The sequence below is a fragment of the Haemorhous mexicanus genome, chromosome 4, assembly GCF_027477595.1.
Source record: "Haemorhous mexicanus isolate bHaeMex1 chromosome 4, bHaeMex1.pri, whole genome shotgun sequence".
Classification (NCBI taxonomy): Eukaryota; Metazoa; Chordata; class Aves; order Passeriformes; family Fringillidae; genus Haemorhous; species Haemorhous mexicanus.
The window spans coordinates 66,103,433-66,127,639 of NC_082344.1; the positions used below are offsets into that span (position 1 = coordinate 66,103,433).

At 37.9% G+C, this 24,207-nt stretch overlaps 1 protein-coding gene across 2 annotated transcripts in view; it reads left to right on the forward strand.

Moving 5' to 3' along the window:
* Positions 1-24,207, forward strand: part of SORCS2 (sortilin related VPS10 domain containing receptor 2) — a 533,743-nt gene that overhangs the window by 37,532 nt on the left and 472,004 nt on the right. The gene's annotated exons all lie outside the window — the stretch shown is intronic.

The following is a 24,207-nucleotide window of genomic DNA, read 5'->3' on the forward strand; positions in this document are numbered from 1 at the left end:
AGGTGTCTCATCCAAATGGTTTTCTTGCCTGGTTCACAATGTGGCTACACAAACAGCTGTACAAGCACAAAGAAGGGAGTGGTGGGAATAAGTGGGTGAGGTCAGGGAGAAAGGAGGCTATTTAAGCCAGTACTGCTGCCAAAACATTACTTGCCAAATTACTTTTCAGCTCCTCTGTTTTCTTGAACATTTCCTCACATCTGTTCTGTCACAGTAAACTCTTGTGGATGTTACTGCTTCTGCATAATAACAGCTGTACTGGTTCAGACAAAGACTTCATCTAACCCAATATCCTGTCTCCAACAGTGGCCACAGTAAGTAGACCCAGGGGCAAGAAGGGGACAAGCCTGTCTGATGTTTCCATGAATGTTCTCTCAGCTTCAGATATTTAGCTCAGGGGATTTCTTGAACCTGATATGGTTCATTTACAGTAACTGTCAGTGGATCTCTTATGTACCTGCCCAATTCATGTTGACCACCATGTAAAGTCATGGTTTTTATGACATCTTTTGGAAGGGAGTCCCACAGGTTTCCTGCTTGGAAGTGTAACCATGAAGTTCATAGGCAGGACAGACCTATAGTTTTTATTAATATGTCTTAGAAATAATGTTGATTCACCTGTGCAACAGAAAAACTATTTGAGAAAAGACTTCCCTGAAAAATTGGAAGAATCATGGGGTTGGTAGCACCTGCTTACTCCTGCTCAGTGATGGTGAAATGTTTTGGTTGTCTCAGTCCAGTATGGGAAAGAGAGATGTGAAAAGAAGCTAAAGATGCTTTCCATAAGCTAGTGAAGGGTAATTAAGTTCTCGGTGTGCTAAGCCAAGATGACTGAAAAGGAGAATCAGGATGTGCATTACTGCTCTCTTCTGCTCTGAGATGAATGAGTTGAGTTTATATCTAAAAACACACCAGTCAGTGGAAAAACATACAGCCAGCATCAATTCTGTGAGCAAATGAAATGTTTTAACATTTTGATGCTTGTCTAATTCCATTTAGAATCATAATAGATTATGAAGTGGATAACTCTGAATGCCATCATTCTCTGTGTACATCTGTGCTTTGTGACCAAGTCAGTGAATTGCAGTGCTGCTTGGGAAGGGTGGAACCACTGAGAGAAGACTGAGATGACAAACTTGGGCAAATTTTAAATTTTTTTGGGGATGTGTTTGCTGGAGATTGTAATTCTTCCTAGAACATGCATACTCATTTACCAGGATGAGAAGGAAAATTATCCATCTTTTTTCCCCTGGTGTTCATCGTGTTTCTCACAGTGACCAGGCCAGGGATGCAGTCCTGGTTGCTGCAATGCTGCCTAAGCCACCTGAGTTGCTTTGTCAGTGATGAACACAGGGACAAAGAATGAAATTTCCTGGTATCTATTTGCACAGTAAGATCTTTCTATGAATGGAATGTACATTCCTTTCTCCTGTCCCCTTGGGATGTGATTCCCCCTCTGTAAGGTGTTCACCATTTATGTAAATGATTGTGATTGCCAAACTAATCAAACCAAGGACAAAAGCTATCACAAGCACTCATCTAGCATCTAGCTCCCACATTAGCTTCTACTTCATTAAAATATATATGACCCAATTCAAGAGCTAATTTGGACAAAACCATTAGGCTTCTGTCCTCATCACTGGTAGAAGTCTGAGGTTCATTTTCACACATGAGTGAGCAGTTGCAGCTTTAAGATGCATGAAGGTTATTGCTGTGTATGTGATGCACATGAAAGGGAGAGGGAAAGCAGCAGACAGTGGTCATACTCTTTATATCTGTGACTGCGTCATTTTAAAAGGTCTTATTTGTGCTCCACCTGTGGAATTCTAGACAGGATATAAAAATATATGGCCAAGTTAAACACAGGAAAGGAAAATCAAGCCTCTGAGAAGGGAGAGTGATAAGATGATCATATTGCATTGTGATTGTTGCGTACCTAATACAAAAATTGGTTGTGATCTCAGTGGAGTCCCTGGTGGAAGATGGGTGGTTGGATCTCCAGAGGTGTTTGGACCAGGTACAGAGAATCTCTACAGACTCTGCAAAGTTGTTTGGTTTGGTTTGGATTTTTAGTTGTGTTGGTTTTTTTTGGTTTGTTTTTTTTTCATATTAGGTAGCTGTTTTAAATGCCTGCACTTAAGCCCTTAGCAGAGAGAGGTTGTGAAAGTACCTTGAAAGTCCACAGATTCAGAATCTCATGATATTTTTTAATCCAGCAAATCCAAGTAATTTATCCCCATAATATCCTAGTCTTGGGAAGGATGCCGTGCCTAGATTGCGTCACTAATATCTGCCGGCATGTGTGGCTGGCAGGGGTTGCTTTCCTGGAGCCACTATCTGGGGTATCAAATTGCTCTCCAGACTGATGGATGAGTCACCAGAATCTCTGTTTTGTTTGTGGGTTTTATCAGAGCTCATCAGGTAGCCGTCAGTATGATTGACTAACTCTGTGCCAAGTGTCAGGCAAAAGGAGCTGAAGTGAAGTAACACAAGTGACAGCTGAAGAATAAGCAACAATCTGTCTCTTCAAATGAGTTGTTCTGTTGGCAATTTGACAAATTGTACGGTGTAACTGAAAGTTCTAGTTAATGTGTTGCATTACTTTATTTCAAAATATTCTGTTATGAATTGCTTACATTTAAATTCTGGCAGATAGAATGCTTAATGAAATCAGTACAAATACAGTAGAACTGACATGAAAATACTGAGACAGTGCATGACTTCTGAGATTTATTCCCAAATATACTTGCAAAGTCCTGCTTCAGCATTTTTAAAAATAATTTGACAATTTTGTCTTCTACCAAATAAAATGTTATGGGATAGTTCTCGAATATAAATGGACAAGAGGGAGAAAGGGTGGGATTAGAAACAATTTGTTTCCCTATAGAAAACCTCCTGCAAACTTTGCTCAGCAGATTTATTTGGGTGCCACACAACTGTTTGATCTAATTTATTTCCCCTGCATGGGTAATTAATGTTTTTTCCCATTCTTAAAAAATCTGACTTCCTTTTTTTAATTTAGTTTCATCAGAATTACTCTGATTCCATGATATTAGGTTGAAATTTTAATGGGACATGTGACTATGGAGTATCTTGTGAAATCCAGTTTTGTTGTACAAATATGTCAGGAAGGTTAAAAGAATTTTATCCCAAACCTTTGTTTTTCCTGTCTGGTAATGCTTTGGGAAAGCTCACAGCTCTTGTGAATGTCAGTGATCACCCATAGTTTTTTTTTGAAATTACTCTCATTGTATAAGAAAGTGTGAATCATGGTGGATTGAGCACTAGCTGTGTTATGACCATGTTTTAAGGTCTTATAATTTATTTCTCACAGACTGTCCAGTCTGTGTTGTTTTTACATGGCCAGCTTGTAAAAACCTTTACTGGAAAAATTTAAGTGTGATTTTAAACAATTCCAGATTTACTGATATATGTCTCTATGGGGATATCTGTATTCTACAGTGCTTTTTTTTTTAATTCCTTTTTTTTTTCCTTGACTGACAAACCAAATTTGTGACTAAATTGAAATAATCCCCTCTGATTCCAGAGGAAGCATCCCCACATGAAGAGCTGCTTGCAAGAAATCAAGTGGTCGTATATTAAAAACTTGCTGTGAAAGGATTTTATATGTCTTTGTTTTATTTTGTATTGGAAAGGACTGGGAGTGTACTTTGTCAGCTACCATGCTCGGCTGAGAGTGCTGAGTCTATCACTTGAACATTGAAAATGTTCATTAAATTGCTGATACTCCATTTTGGGCTAAGATTGTTTGGAGGTTTGCATCAGTTTGCAGTATCTAGGTGCTTTAGGTTGCCTGTCATTCTTGTTAGTTGTATACAGTGTGAAACACACTGCTGCTCTTGGCAGGTTGCAGCTTAGGCACCATTTGCATGGCAGCAGATTTCTGGTTTGTCTTCCTCACTGCTACCTGCTCATGCTGTGCTGAAGAGTTACCCAGGAGTCTCCGCAAGAGCAAGAGCAGACAGCAGGAACAGGTTTTCATAACTATCACTTCTTATATGGGACCTTGCAGACAGCAGAGGTATTTTTTTGCACACAGAATTGCCTGAGTTATAATCTTCCTCCTGATACTGCATGGTTGCAGGGAAGAAGCACAGAGTGCAGTTATCATCATTATGTTGGGGTTTGGGACTAATGCAGAAGACAAGGGAAATCTACTTCCTAGTTCCCCTGCTGAAAGCAAGGCAGCATCTTCTCTGTGTCAGTCTGGTGGGACTGGTACTCTCCCTGCTGATGCAAAGGCTCTTCCTGATGTTTTGGTATGGTTTAAGCACAATTGGTATCAAAATGTGTGACTCTCTTCTAGTGTAGTGAGATGATAAGTTTCTTCCTCAAAATGTGTGATACTGGAGTTCAGATAGTGGCTAGGTGGTCATGGCCTAGCGTGGATGAGAAGGAGGAGTAACCTTTTAAATAGAAGATTACCAACAAGTTATTGCAGAGAATATAACCACTACTTGCCCTGAAGATATTCATCTCTTCTCTAATAGCTGAATTTGCAATGACATTTTAATGCCTGTGGAAACTAGAGTCACAGGAACCTTTTCTTTCAGATACCAGCTTTGTACCTCAGCCTTTCAAAGGCAGAAGCTGGTGCAGTGTGTGCTGGAAGCAGCCAGGCTGAGCTAAGTCTGACAGCCCCTGCTGCAGCTGCAGCCAGGATGGTCAGTGTCTGCCTGACTGTTGGCCTTCACTGCATCCTCTGCCTTGGGACTACCTGCTCTGCTGCTGGGGAGGCAATTTCAGAGAGGGGAGGAAGAAAACGGAGAGCTCTAAAACTTCCCTCTCCCCTAGTCAGCCTGTTTCTGTGCAGGGCTCTCCTCTGATAAGAGGATTGGTTTTTTGGAGGACATGTACCTGCCAGCATCATTCCAGAAGGACATGACAATGCTTTTGAGATCCATCACAGAGAGCTGTAGGTTGAATCTCTTGGCAAGAGTTTAAAAAAGAAAAAAAAGACAATTGTACTAACCCATGCTTCTCTATCCCACTTTAAAAGAACTTGGATGTTGGCATTTTCTCTTCCATTTTCATGAGGTTGAACACTAACCCAGAGGTGATGATGGTAATGATTGATGGGTTTACCTTTGTTATGGAGTGAGTGTTGTATTATCCTTTTGTTCCATGACTTATGATTAAAAGTAAAACTGCTGACAGTTCTGAGAATGCAGGGGAGGTTTGGCTAACATACATATCAAAATTTTAAAAAATTAGCCTGAAATAAAATTGCATTCTTTATTAGTGAAAATATTTCTTTCAGCCTAGATTTCCAGGGCTGATAATAAAATTATGTTATCTAAATTTAAACAACTATATTTAAAATATTTTATTACTTTGTTGGCTGCCTTTTTTATTATATATCCACAACTTTTGAAACAGAGGTCATCTTCTTAAAGAATCCCACCATTGCCTTAGTTTGAAAATTAGCTTCTTGAAATATCAGTTGTACATTTCTTGCATTTAATAAATTAATATATTGAAGAAGCTAGAAATTGATAATTCAGTAACTGTGAACCAAACATCCTAGTATGTCAGATGAAGCATCAAGAAAAATCTATTTCAGCAGCATTTCTTAGCAGTGAACTAGCTGCTTAGGAACAAAGGAGAGCACACATATGCAAACCCCTCTCTCTAAATGTTTTCAGATATGACGTGACTGAAACACAAATGTCCTGTGCAGTACATCTCTGTATAATCATAGGATTTGTTGTGTGTGAAATGCAATTTGCATTTCACTCCTGGAAGAAGGTTATATACATTTGTTTGTATTATGTATGTCTGAGTGAGAGATATGGATCCCACTAGTAAGAATCACATTGTAAAATCTACATGCAGAGAAGAGAATGTGTATTTAAACACTAAAACTATGCTGAGTACTGGCAACAGTCCAGAATCAAAACTGTTATGGTTTGTATGTGTCTGCCTGTTTCCTTCTTCTTAAAGATTCTTAAGTCTTTGCTTGAGAGCAGGCTCCTCCAGATAGTTCATAGAGAGTGCTGCCAAACACTTCTCATATAGAGGCCACACAAAGCAAAACAAGCCTTACTATGAACTGCATGAGAATGAAAATATATGTTTATTTTGAGGTGTGGACAATAGAATATAATGACAATAGAATATAATGACCTTTAGCTTTCTGTTGTTCCATTTGGATTTTAAGCATGCAAGCACCAGGCCATTGCTTGCCATTGTAAATGTCTACAAAATAATGATTGTGCTGGGCAGTAGTGAAATTATTGCACTTTTGTTGGCATATTTCTTTAATAATCTGCAATTTGGATTTGCAATTTGGATTCTCCAGGCCAGGTTTTGTGTTCTTCTAGGTAAGTCTCAGACCTCTGATCTTTGGCAAATGTTGACTGTGATTTGTGTAGTGTGCTGAGATTAAGGTCATGCCAGTGCTCTTTTTCTAGTGGCTTCAGTAGAGTTCCTTCCCATTTACATCTGAATGACTAAGATCAGAGTCAGGTAATTGGTGTTTGGAGCCTTATTTTTTTTTCTTTCTGTATGAAAATCCATCTAATGATATTCATCTGCTTGATGAGTTTTGAGGAAACCAAATTAAATATTACTTTGTGCTATTGAAGTCTTTCCTATATTTGGTAAGTTTTATTTTGAAAATAAAATCATGCAAGCTAATTTTAATGCATTTTGCAAAACTCTGCTTGTGATCTATGGTTTGTGTTACTCGTATATTCTATTCTAGCCTGAGATATCCCAGATAGTCCTGGGAGATGTTATTAAAGTAGAAAAATCTCTTTTCCTCTTTCTGTGAATCTGTAAAAACTATTACCACCACCACAAATCTACACAGATGAAGGAAGCAAAGCAAGTTAAACTTCAGACAGATTATTGTCCCTCTTCAGCCAAATATTTCAGCATGCATTTGACTACAGACATGGCTTTAATCCATTTTTAGTCAACAAGTCACTTCAGCACATGACTAAGTCCCACTGCCTTCCCATGAGAGGTGAGCGTGGGTGTGTGTTCCTTGCTGGCTTGGAATCTCTTCCAGTGTAACTGCAGGAGTCTGATGGTGTCGTGTGTGTGACATTTGTGCCATGGCAGTTAGGTGTGAGGCCACAGACTAAGTGTGAATCATCAACATCACCACAGCAACACAGTTCTGAATACTCAAAACCTTCTCTCTTGTGAGACACAATCTCTTGCTACAAGGCCTTGGGAGAGTGTTAAGGTGATTTTTATTGGAGCAAGCTGAGCAGGAGGCTTGCATGTGTTGAAGTTCAGCCACCAACCCTGCTTTGCTTTGCACAGGACATCTCAGTAACTTCAAGTTCTGTAGTTGCCTTCTGGACACTGCCCCAGCACTCTCAAGCACTTGTGTAAACTGGGGTCATCCCCATGCTGATCATGCAAGGAGGAGAGCACTGGAGGCCCTGCTGCTCCCTGTATTGCTTCTGCCTGCAATCCAGAAAGGATCAGATTTGGTTAAACTCACAAACAGTTGTGTATCAGCAGAAAGTGCATCTAACTGCACCACGTAGGGCCATACATGAAATTGAATTATTTAATATTCCAGATTGTCAACTGGTGAGATGCAGTGCCTGAATTAATTACAACGATGTAAACATGCCAAGGGGAGGACCCATCCTTCTTCCATTTGGGGAGTTTGCTCACTGAAGCAGACATCTGAAGTGTTGTTTTGGGCTTTTTTTTTAAATAGAAGCATAAATTGATTATTTTGAGAGAATGCAAATGTTCAGAATGAACCATGTTTTTACCTGTTTTGGGATTTGAATGATTGTTCCAGAAACTGAGGCTGGTATCACTTCTAGTCTCCAGCAGGATTTGCAGTTTTGTAGAATGAATCTGATGTTGTCCTGCTCTCACAAGCAGGGGTACAAATGTTTCTGTGAGGACTTAAAGAGAAAAGATACTTTTTCAACCTTTCCATCTGTTTTTTAACTTGATGCTTTAAAATTATTTAAAAACCATGATGAGTGAAATGTTTTAGAAGGATTTTTGGCTTCAGTATGCTTGATATGAATGAAGGAACTTGAGGCTGAATTTAAAGCAAGAGTCAGAAGAGTGGTTACGATGAGGTGACCATCATGGGAGTCCTTTTTTGCCCCTATAGTATTTATTTTTATAAAAAAGCTCTTGATGGTGGCAAAGAAGAGACTCACGCCTGCTTGTGAGCAGAAAGGCATTGCAGGCATAGCAATGTTGGGTACCCATTTGAAGAGCTGGCCGATATTTCATTTGTTGTGATAGTTTGAGGTTTTTTTTCTCTTCCTGAAAAACAGCAGGAGGCAGAGAATATTAAAAACTATAGTGAAAAGACAGAATTATAGAATTGTAAAATGGTTTGGGTTGGAAGAGATTTTAAAGACCATCTCTTGTTACAACTCTCCTCCTACAGACACGTACACCTTCCACTAGACCAGATTGCCCAAAGCACCATCCAGCCTGGCAGTACTTGTATAGTGTGTTAAGCACATATTAGCTCTGAGCTTTAGTTCTGGGAACTCTTAAGGTTTGCTTACTGACTATATTTATAGTTGATATTTTGAATTTTTAAGTTCTACACTGGATGTGTTACACTGTGTGATGCTCATTATGATGAAATATTTGTAAAATCTGCTACCTATCATACTTAGTTTTTATCAGTTAAAGAAAAAGATAGCACTAGTTCCTGAGAACACTTTGTTTTGTGTTAATGGATGAGATAAAAAGGGTAGAAAAGTGTGTATGGTATGAGTCTGTTAACACATGAATGCACAGGAGATTTTGGAAACATGTAAGAGGACATTTTCCCCAGGTAATATGTACTCTCTAGATTGTTGCATTGCAAAGCAGGTGATGTGTTAAGTGTACAGCTCAAGAGACACACTTGCAGTGTAGTTTTTGATCCCTTGAACTGGTCACAACCCTCATGACTTCTCAGTCTTGAAGAAAAAGGTTACTTTTTTTTATCCTGAATTTACCATTACATATGTAGTTCAGCAATATTTAAATACTACATAAACTTGCACAGCTTTCATTTCTCTTTTGATGCACAGATTATAGTAATTTTTGGAGACAGAATAGTCCTTTCCAATCACAATATAAGAGCTGCTGATTAGTTCACATTATTTCCTGAAATGTTTACATTTCTAGGTATATTCCTGGAGGGGAGGCAAATGTAACATAACATTATGGTTTTCTTTTCCATCCATGTGATTAATTTTTTTCTCATGATCTGGATCAACCTAAGATTTATCTGTTTCAATTTATCAGGTCATAATGGCCTTCTCTCCAGATGTAATATATTGAGCTCAACAGACAGCAGCCTTTTAACATTTCTGTCTTTTAAATTGCTATTTATGTGGAGAAGATGAGTCAGTGGAATCAGCTGGAATCACATTTTCCCAAGTCTTCAGAATAGAAGACACAGAGGGAAAATAAACTTCTGAGTGCCTTCTGGGTCTAACTGGCAGAGGTGGATTATTCTCTGCCTGCACTAATATATCATAAGTTATTATTTGTGATCCACAAGCTAATAAATTGTACTGTGTGCTAGCAGGGAGTGTAAAATATGACCTCGAGAATTTGATATCCTTTTGTATTGGGGGCCAGATAAGACATGGATTCTTTATTTACCATGAAGATTCAGAAATAGTTTCATATTTAGTGGCAGCTATTGATTTACAAGGATTTGGAAAAAGGAGTTCTTTTGCTCATGCGTGAAGTCACAGCAAACAAAATTTTCAAATCCCAGACATGTCTAAAGGCATATCCCTAAATCAGCATAAATTGTTAGTCTTTGGATTTCTTGTATTGCTCTGTCTTTCCTGGAGAGGAATCAGAGTTGATGGACTTTAGCTCCCCCTTGTACATGGAAAGGCACTCAGACATGTCACTCCTGCATCAGCCTGGCCCATGAAAACCTCCCAACCCCAAATCTGGGATGTGTAGCCCATCTCATAGATGAGATTTCATCACTCCCTCTTAAATAACCAAGTGACCTAATCTGTATCACTGCTAAGCACTCATACCTTCTAATAACTTTATTTAAAGTTTCATGGTGTTCATCATTTGGAAACAAGTTACTTTGATAATTTTTTTCCAGCTTTAGGATGAAGTTTTCAGTATTCCAGTCTTTATTTTAATGATTTAATCATAGGCTTCAGTGCTGTTTTCTGGACTAGTCTTTTAGGTGCATCATCTCTTTGGCTGCTCTTATCTTCACTCCTTCCTTCTCCTGTCCCTCTCATCTGCAATCCCCTGAGCAGTTACAGCTGCTGTTCTTGCACTGCTCTGGGTCAGCTGTCATGGATTCTGCCGAGGGAACACAAAACCATCATTCCTTTCCACCAGGATATTATCCATTCTCTCATCCACAGCTGCCTCGAAGAGCAGGGATGATCTGAGCAGCCGTGTGTGGGTGCAGTTAAAGTGTCTGTCAGTGTTTGCCAGAGTTCTGGCAGCTCCAGGCTATTGTGGCTCTGCCCGTGTTCAGAGGTTGAGGAATTGCAGTAATGCTCATTTTGCAGCTTCACAATGCAGCAATGTCTTTGCTGGATGCTTCTGTTCATGACCAGTTGATTGCTTGCATGCCAACAGTGCTTCTGATACTCTGGAGATTTCTGCTTGCAAGGACACCTTTCCATAGACAACATCATCCATTCAGTCTTTTAAGGCAGAGAGCACAGGCTTTTTATATGTAAATTTGTTAATGAGGAATTTATATTGTACAAGTAATAGTGCAGTGATTCATTGAAGCAGATTTTATTTGGTTTTTGTATGTACTAATGTTATTTATTGTCTTTTTGTCTTTTTATACATTCATATGCAAGGTGACAAAGTAAGTTGAAAAAATGAATTTATATAAAGTATTAATTGTTTGAGCAAGTAATTTAGAGGACTAACTCATTCCCAAAAAAGGAATATTTGAAATACATTAAAGAAATTCTGTGCAAACTTTGCAAAACAAACTGTTGAATGTCTTTCAGTGAGTGTTAATGTTTTCTCCAGCTTTGCTCAACTCATTGAAAGGATCTGCTTTGTGATGTACCTGAACTATATATACCTCACTGGGAATTTAATCCAATTGTAAGAGACATTTGTATTTATTAGGTAGCCTGGTGTGTTCTTAGAAAGAAAACTTCAAGATGTTTGAGAAGGATTTGTTATGTAGTGAGTGAGTACATGATTTGTATACTGCAGAAGGGGGAGAACTGATTTACCTTGTGATGTCTTGCCTATAAAAAAACTTGCAATACGTTAACAAACTTGGGATATTGTTGCTACACATACTGGAGGAAAGCCAAGCTACTCCTATTTGGATTCAAGTCTAGTAAGTAATTTTTGATTATTTCAATTAAAATATTCAGTTCATGTAATTACATAATGCTTTGATAACACAGAGGCTTGTCCTGCGCACCTGCAATGTCAACTTCACATAATAGCTACTATTTGGGAGGAACATAATAGCAAGAAGTAGAATAAAAAAAAAACCAAAAAACTTGTTGGTTTCATCTCTTGGTTACACCAGGAGTTTTACAGCATTCTTGTTCTCTAATACATGTTTCATGTATTCTGCCAACACCCTCAAATAAACATAACATTTTTGAAGAATAAATGATCAATTTCTACTTAAATAGCTCTTCAGGACATCTATTGTCTGGTTCCATACTGGGGTTCTGGCTGAACTTAATGCAAGGCTGTAGCTGTTCCCCACAGCAATTCAGGACAGTGGTTTCTGGCATTTGGGATGTGGTACCATCCAAATGCAAAGGCATATGGCTAAAAATGAAACAATATTTGTAAAACTAGTTTCAGAGCATAAGCATGAGTTCTCTTATTTCTTTTTTGTTCATAAACATGGAGGTCTCTCAGTGATGCCTGTTGATTCAGAATAACCCTATTCTTCAATGGACAGAATTCTGTAATTACCATAATGCCCCTGCTGGGTTTGCTGACAGGGCTGGTGTGTCTGGAAGGGCTGTGCCTGGAATTGCAGCTGCTTCTGTCTTGGGCAAAGAAGAAAGGAATTGTATTTCTTAGTGGAGATAGTGCATGGCTGTTCTTTAAAGGGGGAATTTTTTAGTGAGTCATAGATATTAATGTAGATACAAGCTTCTGATAGAGTACTACCCAATCAGACAGCCAGGCTTTTGCTTTCCAAGCTTAAGAGACTTGCATTGTTGGACTGTAAATATAAAGCTGTAATCAATAGGCTGATCAGTTTTCTGCAAGCAAAGACAGCAATAGTGTATGCAATAATCACTTTGTGTATATGTACCTTGTTGAAATGATTAGAAAAATGACGGCATCAGCCTTTTTATTGCAGCTGCTGGATTAGTTAGGGCTTTGGTTTGCAGTATTATCTCAGAGATAGCAAGGAGATAAAGCAGCTGTTAGGGAAGCTTTGCTTGTTTCCATTTACAAGGAGCTTGCACCTGTACTTGTTTGTTTTCCAGTGTGTGGGAAAAAATGCTGAGAGCATAAAGCCACTAAGTGGCCAGAAATGATACTAGTCCATTACAATTTTCATGGTTCATATTTTTTACTGTGCTATGCATAATTAATCCAAGCCACCCATGGAAACACACATAAACCACGTGCCTCCCCTATAATAGAGTATGGAAATACTACTGTTCCCTTAGTCTCTTGTGAGTGATGTATTCTTCCTGATTATGTAGCCTTCTTCCATGTTTAACAGTCCTTCCTTAAATGTGATCCCAGCTCAGCAGGATCCTCTCTAGAAGTACAGCTTTGTGTGTAGGAGAAGCTGCTGAGTCAGGCTGTGATTTCTGTTTCATCTTCCCAGGTGCATAGATTTCTACTGCTTATTGATCAAAGGCAGTAGAAATAATTATACCCATGCCAGGACTAAGACATACAGATATCATGCAACCCTTCCTTTCTTTGGTTGTATATGATTTGAAAGGTAGACTTTAAAGTTTGTTTGGTTTTCAGGTGGGTGGGGTTTTTTCAGAATTGCTGCTTAAATCCTCCTGGGCTTTGAAGTACACAGTTTGATTTTCAAAGCACTGAAAACGGAGTCACCTGACATCAGACACTAAATACTTTCAAAGATCTATAGATGAAGACTTAGAAACCCAATTTAGTTTCCACTGAGGTATGAGTCTTAATATGTTTATTAAGCTTTATTAAAAAAAAAAAAAGACTCTCAGTATTCATTCCCATCAAGGCTCTTATTTCTCCGCATTCATGAGGATTCAAACATGCTTTTTTCCTCTTGTGGGGATGATTTTTATCAATGGTTTACCTAGAGAAAGGTTTCCCCAAAATAAAGTTTATGTTTGGAGTTAAATATCAGTCTTTGGCAAATTTCTTTTGACAGGGACTTTAATATTTGGCATCCAGCCATTGAAAATACTTGGTCCTTGCTGCTTCTCTGAAAGCTGCATTGTTTCTCAAGAGCAGAGCTATCCTGCAAGACTATGGAAAATGAGGGGATTGTAGAGGCAGCCTGGTTAAAGGATTTGCAAATTTAAGACAAGGCTTTAAAATATTTTTGAAATTAAAAAGAAGCATTCATGTACTGCAGAGATGTGTTTGTGTAGGTTCCTATTTGCCATGTGTGTATCATCACAGTCATCTGCCTTGTCCCAAACATAGACAGATAGAACTGTATCAGATCTGTACAGAAACAATAGGCCACTGTTAAATCTGCTTCAATAAAAATGTCCTGCTGTTGATAATATTAATTAAAACTAGGAGGCTTCCTTTAACATTACAACACTCTGAGGAAGAAAGGTGATTTTAAAAATAGCTTGAACCTAACCTTTCATAGCTCAGCACCAAGATCCTAAGCTGTATTAGGCTTAACAGGGCAAATACATGGTCTGAAAAATTGTTGTGTTCCTTGTTGATGGCTGCTTTCTCCATTGCTTGCAACTTTTAAGTGATCCACAACTGCTCCATGTAAAAATCAATACAGTAATCCTGTCTGCAGGTCCCAAGGTGTTACAGCAGTGACAATTATGCTTTGACAATAGACTCCTTGTGTGTGTGGTATGGCTTCATTACAGTGAATAACTTTAAATATACTGCCAGGTTTCTGATGCTACTCTGATCAGGGCTGAGCTGAGGTGGAGATCTTAAATCAGGACAGCTCTATCGAAGCAGTCCAAGCAAAGGGGTATTAATGGTGGCAGCTAGCGTGGTATTGAAAATCCATTTGCTTGGTGCAGCACCTATTGCTTGGTGCAGCACCTATTGCTTGGTGCAGCAGAGATGTCACAAAAGTTTGTCTTCAAATGAGTGGGGGCATTATGATTTGTTTAAGGCGGCCAGGAGAGATGGTTAAAGAAAATTACGCACCCTGCATTTCAGGGGAACAGGAAGATTTCATATTACTTTGTGCTGCCTTTGTTGCTTTTTTAAAATTGTAGACATTTGCAAAGATTACTTTAATGTGTACATAGCTATAGAGAAACTTGTAGTTTATGCAAAGAAGGAGTCTAACTTGCACATTTATCTGAGATACGGAAGATTTTTAAAGCCATTAAGGAAATAAAAACATAATGATAGAAATACGCCCATATGGACATGAAATTATTGTATTTGGTCTTCTGTTTACAGCCTTTGGAGTTGTAGTGTTTTGCTGTCTTTAATATAAAGATGTGGCCACTGACTCAGGTGGTCAGAGTTGGAAGTTACTTAAATCAGAATTCAGTATTGCCTGTTGAGACTTCCAGTTGTAGGGGACTGTACTTTCATCGATCAGATCAAGATGGATGGCTGCAAAATTGGATCTTCAGCCTCACTGAGCCACACTGGAGTGTGAAGGATGCAGGCAGAGGAATTATGCTCTGACTTGGCCATACAGCTCCAGCTGTAGCCCAAGGGCTGCTGCTGCTGTTCCAGCAGTGTCTCTTTTGGCCAAACTGCCCCACCCTTGAGGAATTGAAGATAAAGGAATGTGTGTTCTAGTATTAAAAAAAAAAAAAAGTGTTTCTAGCTGTCAGTAGAGTGTGTGTAGCAGGCCTTTTCTGCTCTAACTTCAGGTTCACATGGGAATTAAAAAGGTCAATCTCTTGTAAAGTAACTGACAAGACAAAGTTAAGTTGCTCAAACAGATATCCCTCTGTTTCTCTGAAGCATAATCTGTCAATCAGTTCTCACCCTCTTTCTTTGCTGTCATGAGATGATGGAAAATTAATTGTGTGTCTGAACATCAAACTTCTAAGTGCATCTATGTGCTCCTCTACAAAAATGTGTTTCAAATGGCTTGGCAATTATAATTCTAGTGAACAATGTCCTTCGCTCTTCACCTGTGATCGTTTTGAGTCTTTAGGCAATCATGAAGAAGAATTTAACCTGGTTTTAAAAATAATTTAAAATTTTTAGAAACTGATGATTATTAACAGAGAAAGATGACTCCTAAGTGGTCTTATCTGCAGAAAATGCAACCATCTCCCTAAGAACTGAAATCTCTTTGTTGCACGGATTTCTCTAGCAAGCTGTCCTTATCAATGGGGAGGAATTTTCCATGGAATTGATTCCCTTGACAGTGTGGCAGCAGTGCTTAAAATAAGTCAAAATACAGTATTTCTGACCATTTTTGAAAGGGCAGCAGGCTCCTGTGAGTTTGTGTGCCTAGCTGCAGCAAATGGGGGTCTTGGCTGCCTGTGCATTTGCTGTAGGATTGACCTGCAGAGCCACATGAAAGGGTACAGATGTAGTATCATGGGAAAGTGAGCCTTAAAAATCCCATTCTTTATTGCTTAAACTGATTAGAAAGACCAGCACCTTTTGCAGGGCATTTGTAAATCCTAGTTCTGTTAAGATAAATATCTAGGTCAGAAGCTAGAGGTGCCATCACCTGTTATTTCAAAGGTATGGTATGTTTGAAAACTCTTTAATAAAGTTGGATTGCTATAAGGAATATAGTGGGTTTCTAAAGGCCTCATTGAATTTAACCTGTAAAACTCGACTTCCAGCAGGTTAGCTGAGGATTGTCAGCTGATGCTTTCATCTTGGCTTAGCCAGACATGAAAATTTTGAGAAAAAGCAAAGAAAAAATTCAGTGTTCTCTTTATCCTATTCACATGCTTTTGGAGCTCTTCTCATTTAGTTCACTTCCTTCATTATGTTGCAAAATCGAGCTTACCTGTCTGTCATTGAGCAGTGCAGGGCACGTGGCCCTGTGTCCCCATTCTGCTGCTGGTGGGCGTAGCAGTGAGCACCGTGCTGACAGGCTGTGGCTGCTGGCACTGGGGACACCCAGCAGAGCAGGAGCTGCCAGCACAGCCAGGAGTTGTGTTCACTCCATGGGGCTGAGCCTGGATGCAGCAGCTCTGCCTGGGTTGTGCAGAAACAGGACACCCAGTGTGTGCTGGTTAGGGCAGAGAATCTGTTATTCTGTCATTATATGAAATGAGCATCTTTGTCCTCCAGGACTTTTTGGGACTGTATGTACTTTGCTGGTGACATTCCTTTTTTTTTTTATGTTATGAAGTGGTACTTGTTACTTTGGAAGTCAATTTAGAGAATCAGCTGACTGTGACCTCTGCAGAAGATGCATCCTGCTGATATCAAAACACATGAATTCTTGTTTAGATTTTTTTTTTTCTCTGACTTCAAGAAAAGAAGATTTTTAAGAGCATCTAGTTACTTAAGTATTCAGACAGAGGCCTCATGAAATTTTAAAAACAAACCTGTTCTTAGCCTGCAGTTACTGCAGGTGCTTAAATGCCTTTAAAATTTGCCCCTGGCTTCTCTACTCTAAATATTGCTTGAGTAAAATGAAAATAGAACCAGGATTAGTTCACTAATAGAAAGTGTGTGGCAGGTGTGCAGAGTGTTGAGGATAAAAACTAACTTTCAAGATATCAAGGAATCCAAGATATCCAAGAAATGTGAAATTCTCACAATGTGAGAATAAAACCAAAACGAAACAACAGGTCTGACATGGTGCAGGTAGTAGAAAGAAGAGGTTTTTTCACATACACTCTTAAGAAACAACACCCCCTTAATGGCAGAACTCTGGGGTCCTTCTTTTCAGAAAGCAGACTGACAGTGTTTGTAGGTTAAGTGAAATGAATTAGAGAATGAGTAATTGTGTTTGCATGTAACTTTGTTAGGATAATATCCTGTCCATCAGACCTGTCATATCAGACATATTTAATCTTTGTGAGGCATGGAATGTTATATTGTGTTTGACACCTTCCAAAGGAAGAAGGACGAGAGCCTGTAATTGGAATGCTGCCATTGGATAATAATGAGGAGCACTTCTCATCTTCAAAGGGCTTTCAGTCTCCCTAGCTAATCCACACGTCTGCTGAGTTGGGAAGGTAAGTTTGATCCCTGTTTTACACATGGGGAAGATAAGATGGAAGGAGTCACTGTATTAGAACTTGAAGTGCCTAGGTGCTAGTCATCCTGTGTAATATCAAAATTAATTTTATTTGTGAACTCAAATGAAGTAAATGTGTTATTTAGATTTGGATTACGTGGACTACATTGATCATCCTGACATTTGACCTTTGAAATATAAAGCTGGTCTCAGCTGTACCAATGTAACAAGTGTTCTCTAGTATTCATATTACTGTTGAGTTCAACAATCTTTACAAGCAAAATGTGCAGACTTTCTGAATGTTTGCACTTGAAAGTGAAGATCTCTCTCTGAAAGCCTTCTGGATATAAAATCTGTTTTGTAATTCTGGAATTTCAGACTCTGAAAATTGTGAGAGGTTTGCCCATTGCACAGGCAAACCTTTCACTAGAGTGGGGAGCTTCCTGAGCAATTTTAGTTGTTGGATTGATAAGGCAGTTTGAGTTTATAGGTTATTCAAATGGTAAAACAAACTCAGTTGCTGAAATGGAATCTTCTCCCAAAAAAGATTCCTTTTGGTGTTAAACCACTAGTGGTTTAAAAGCCACATTTTCTTTTTAATTCTTTCCCTTACATGTAGAGTTACTTATGGTTCCTTAAAATGGAAAATGTTTTGAATTAATTTTGCCCACTACAGTTCATGCTTTGTATTACAATTTTTTTACATAAAAAAGAGGTGGATCAGTTATCACACATATTATTTTCCTGTGGCACATTCTGTTGTCCGAACAGCTAGTGAGCATGAAATAAACATTAGAGATATTTACAGAAAGTTATCATGAAAAATAAATACTTGACTATTTTCTCCTCCTCATTTTTAATTTAGTAAAACCTCCCTAATTTTATTGTACAGATAAGCCATAAACAAAAATGTTATTGTCCCTTACTGGACCCGAGTGGATTAACTTAATGTAGCTGGTGACCAGACATGGAAATATTCTGACTGATGACACTAGTAATTCCTACCTACCTGGAGAATGCTTCACATATACAAAACCCACAAGCAAAATTTGCAACATTGAAAAACCTCATTAGTAAAACCCAAACCACTGCCTTTTCCTTTTTGTGATCATCTTCCTTCTTCATGTAACCATCTCTTTTATTTTCTTTACCTTATTTCTGCAGAAATTCCTACATGCACTTGTTAGTTCCCAAATAAAGGAAAACATTTTAGTCTTTACCTGAGTTCTATTGGCTGAAATGACAGCAGTGTTAAAAATCAATGTTTAGAAACTGGATCATTACTGAGGTTTCCCCTTGAACACTTCATAGACACAGAAAACTCAGGAAAACAGCCTGAGTACACTGCATTGTGATTGATTTCAAGTACATCTGATGGAGTATAATTATCTACCCATTCATTTCTCTTCATTCTCCTCTCTACATGCTTCCTCTTTTGGGATCAGATAATCAGTAGCAATAATGAAAAGGAGTAAAAATAAAAAACCCAAAAACCAACCCCAAAACCAAACCAAACCAAACCAAAAAACCCAACGCAACCTCCCCCCCGCCCCCCCCCCCCCCCCAAAATCCTCATAATCCTCATAGAACCAGTGCCCATAAGGTTTGGCTCCAAAACTAAATAGCAGTAGCTTTATATTTAATTTTTTAATTCCCCTATTCCACTATAATATCATCAGAATCTCTGGGAAAGCCCTGACTCCACTTTAGGTTAACTTAATAAAAATGCACACTTGGGTTTATATTAATGGTTATGCTGTTAGTGGCATTGAGAGTAAATTTTCAAGCATGTCAACATCACCATCAACACCTTCTCCCTCTTAATTTCTTTTGTAATGTGGCAAGAAAATCAGTACTTTGAGAGTTTAGGATCCTGACATTTCTGGGTGGGTGCTTGTTTGTTTGTTTTGTTTTCTTGTGGTTTTTTTTCCCTTAATTTTTTCATTTATGAAAACATTTTTGGCACTCAAAATGGAATCTCCAGTTCCAAGTCAGAATGTATGAATCTTTGAACAGAGCATTAATTGTGGAATATGCTCTGATACCTACTCAATATAAAACCAGATTATTGAATTGATATTAGTAAATTTCCTTCAATAGGAGTCCAAATTAAAAGAAATTGAGACTTTTCTCATATTCTTAAGCTTGTAAATTTACATAATCACAAATTCTACTAGGCACTCTTTATATGAGAAGAAATTGTTCTTTTATGATTACCTACCATGGGCCACAAATCTGTTTAAAAAATCACGCCCGGCTTAGAATGTTATTCTAGAAATTATTTATGGGTTGGTAATCTTGCTTTCAGGCACAAGCAAATATTTTAAGGCAAAGTTTTGGTTTTCTAAAAAATATATTATAATACTGTCATCTTACTTATGTATAGGTACAACATACCTGAAAATTGCTGTTGCTGCACTGAAAGAATCTGTTGTCATGAATGCAGGAAATTTTGGTTCCTCATGTACTCCTTGCTGTAACTGCTCTCATACCATTGAGAATATTGTTTGGGCACTGGGATTTCTTGACATTTTTTGCTCTAATGTTGGATGTTACTTTTGAGCTCTCTTTAGTTCTAAATTGCTCTCTCAAATAATGCTGTTGTTGGTACATTCTTGGGTTCTATAGTTGCAACTTGTCAATATTTTAAGTATTAAGTTTACCAGTGAAAAACTGTCTTTCTTTTTTTTTATTCCAGACCCATAAACTCAATTTTGAAATGTGAGAATTAAGTTATGTTCCTTCTTTTTCTCTGTGTGTGCTTAAATCTATTTCCAGTAAGAGATAAGCTGCTTGTGGCAGGAGGTTCATTGACTGTTATCAGAAAAGAAAAATCTACTTTTTTTAGATTATGCCTTCAGTGATCTCACTCACTGAAGGTGATGGAACTGTGCAGTGAGAGCAAGGTTATGAGGAATGAAAGTAGTAATATTTTGTTTTGTTTAAGTGTCTTGCAAGGAGCAGATACTGTGGAAAAGAAGGTGTCATTCTATTTTGAAGCTCTTCAGAACAAAACAGTACTTTCAAGTATCTGAAGAGTCACATCTGCTGTCATTTTTACAGGGAGATCATTGTACACTTTCTAGCTGTTCAAATGGTTTCTCCTTTAGCACTAAATTTTGGGGGTACCTAAATCCTTCCCTTCTTTCCTCTTTACTTTTCACCTAGTTAGTAATGAACTGCATTGATGTTTCCTCCTCTCTTCTGCAGCTCATAGGTTTTGCTTCCTTTGCAATTTGATTGTAGGTAAGGTCCTCCAGCACTGAGGACATTTTGATACCCTCTGTGAGATCTCTCCAGTTTAAAACACCTTTTAAATAATACAACAGATAGAAGTGCTGGTTGGGCATCCAGAACTGTGTTAATACAGCCTGTTAAGAAGTGGCTTAAATGTTTTCAGCTGTGTTAATACCTTGATACAGGTAAATTTGACCAGTAAAATATTTGCAAATATTTTCTTGTTCTGAATTACACAAACCTTTCCACATTTTCTTCCTATTGTTTTTTTACTTCCTTTAGGGATTGCTATTTACTTTTGCCATTTTGGATGGATTGTTATATCTGTTTATAAAAAGCATAAGATAAATTTATGGTAGAGAAGGGCCTATCCACATTGAGACCTTCAGAGATAGTGAAGTTTTAGAGAAAACAGCAATGAAATGTTTTCTGAAGAGAATTATAATTGCATTAATTAATTACTTAATTATATCAATTTTAGAATACAAGCTGACATTGTGTGTCTTTCATTGTCTCAAAATGTGTTTTCATTTCAATTAAGCAAGATAGCATAAGGCATAACTCCTCTCCAGTTGAAAATAAAGGAAAACATTTGAGTCTGCTCAAAAATGTGTAGATTGTGTGTTTGATATCTGCCTTCTTCTTGTATTCCCTTGCTTCTTGTATTTCAGGGAAGTTCAGATGTATTGGTATAGTCCATGAAAAATGTTCAGCAAGGAAAATCTGTGGAATTTGACTCTGAGTTGAAGATAAAATTCCACACACAATTCTATTCCTATATTTAATGAGATTCCAGCCTATTTTTTATTTTATTTTATCATTATTAGTAAATAAATTATTAAAGTATAGAGGATTAAATTGCCTTGCTTTAGCTTATTAAAAAAGAGAAAACAACAAACCACAAACCAAAAAATTCACTGTATGTCAGAAATAAACCTGGCATTGGAGAAGAGACTTTGAGGTGTGGTTCACAAAGTTGAAATTTTGGGCCATGATAAACCCCTTTAGTTACATATTTATAATCAAACAGCCAGTTGAATTCTTGGGAGAAAGATTCTTATAACAAATGCAACAGCTGATGTTGCATGGTGTGATTAATTCACAGGTTTGTTCCAATTGCATATTAAAACACAGGAACAAACACTTCTGATTTCATCTGTTTCCAAGCACAAAATTACACACTGTTCCTCATTAATAACATTCTTTTCAAAATGTTAAAAATAGTACAAGGATGAAGACAAAGCCTGGACTATCTCTAGTAATGATATCCTGGAGCATTAGAAATTCTACAAACTTCTGATCTTGATGTGAAAGTAGTGAGCAAATGAAAACTGTCTGTGTGCCAAGAAGGCAGTGACGTCTTCCTGAATACTCTTCTGTACTTTTTTGTTTTGGTGGATTTGGATCTATACCATGGTGGTTTAACTCTTGTCCAACATAATACATTAGTTTCTAATTACCCTGCTTTTCAAAGCAATACAGTTCTCCAGGCTGCTTTTAGAGGTGATGGTTAACATAGATAATTATATAGATATAATAATAATAACATAGATCATTATATTAACATAGATTATGAATCACAATAGTTGTTTGTTACTGGATATACACAAGCTGTACTGTTCATAGAGAGGTAAGCCTACCTTGTGCCTATGAAACTTGAGAGACTGAGACTTATTTCTTTATCTTCCACAAATTTCCTGTGCTATTATGGGCAAGTTTTTAGCCTCATAAAAGTACCTGGGTCCTATCATTTACTTCTTCTACTGCTTACTTTCCCTCTTACCTTTTTTTTTTTTCCTTATTTTTTAGTTGTAAATACCTTAATAGTCCTTTATATGGACAGTATGAGTGTTAGAAAGTATCTCTGTTCCAATATTTTTAATGGTCTGGCCATTAGAAGACCTTCTACCAAAGTAAGAGGTGCCTGTTTCATTGTAGGACCAGAATCTACTGGATAAGTGTTTTCTCCTTTGTATTAATAAATAGAATTTTGAGTAACTGAGAGTTGTGAATGACAGTAAATGCAAGTACATGCATAACTGAATTCAGAATTAACTCCTTTGCCTGGAAGCTTTGCATTTTCCTTGTTGCTTTCAGTTATTTAAACTTCTCAAATGAAACTTGTTCTGTGACACTTCTGAAAAGAGGAAGAGGAATTGGTTTGAACAAAAGTCTGTGCCATTGGGATGGAGTGCTCTCCTCAGAGTCCTTGAGAAAATGGTTTTGGGAAATCTACCTTTTGATAGAGCCAAGAAGAAACCATAGAGGGGCTATAACAACAACGATAATATCAGAAGCAAACAGAAGGACATTTTTGGAAAGTAATACAGGAGGACTGAAGAGCAAGATACTGGAGCAGCCTGTCAGAACAATCATTCTCTTGCTGCCATTATGATGGTATGTACTAGACAGAGAGGTGAAAGACTAAAACTGAGTCACCTCAGTTTTAGAGACAAAAAGGTGCAAATCTCTCTGGCAGGGACATCATAGCTGATATTTATAAATTGATGCTTTCAGCTCTGAATACTGCAGAGCTGTCAGGGCAGTTGGCTGGCTGAGACTACCAAGACAGATCTTTGTAGGGGAAATATATGTGGTTCTTATAGATGGGAAAGTGCTACTAAGAAAAATGCCTTCAAAAATGTAGCATCCCTGCTACAAAGCCACTATGATTGTCACTAGTTTTAGATTGCTCAAAATTCCTGGATTTCCTCTTCAGTTCCTTTTTCAGTGCTTTGTTTTTTCCCTTTTTCTAGCCAGGCTGTTTACATTTCATTGCTGTGTCTGGCTTGTAGGCTATTTAGTCTCTATAAAAGACCTGTAGTAGAAAAAGGTCTAATAATGTGAGATGCTCAGTTCTTGTTAGTGCAGCTGCCAGTGGTGCTAAGGGAATTCTGCATGGGTGGCTGTAGGTGTGAATTGAAAAAAATGGGGAGGTGTTGAAGAAATTGAAGGTGTTGTGAATGGGAATGGAAAAATTGGATTGTTGAACATTTCTTGTCCTGCAGCAAAAAACAATTATTGATGAAAGATTTACTCTGCAAAAAATCTGTTTTGAGCTTTGTGCACACGAGTGTTTCCATTTGATGTGCAGATTTAAATGTTGTGGAGAATGCAGTCTCTTTTAGAAAGTATCCACTGATGATAATGGCACTAATCTGGAATTTGTTTCTATTTCCTGTGAGTTTGGCAGAACTGGCTAGAAAAGCACTGAGCATCCTTTGCTATTCTCACAATGAAGAGGGCTGATCTTTCACACTGTGCTTTGGGTTCCTCCAACTCTGCCGAATAGATTATCTGTTGCTTTTTCAGGAAGAAGTTACAATAATTGTATTGATTGTCTTTCATTTGACTCTTGACTGAGAGGAATAAAAAGCTTCACGATTATTGATTTAGTTTGCACTCAAGTATGTTACTTTTGTTTTCACTTCCCACAGGACCTAATCCCAAGGCCATTTATGCAGTTGTGTAAGGCCTTAATGCAGTAGAGGCAATGCAGCTTGAATCAGCAGACATCCTGTGTGCCTGTCTCCTTGCTCAGGCATTTATAGCATCTCAAAATATACCTAAAATTGATTAAGAGAAGTTGAAACAGATGGATTTGTTTATTCTTTTTATGAACTTGTCTTTTCTCTTATGCACCCAAATGACTTCTAGGTAGATCTTTGTTTTATCTA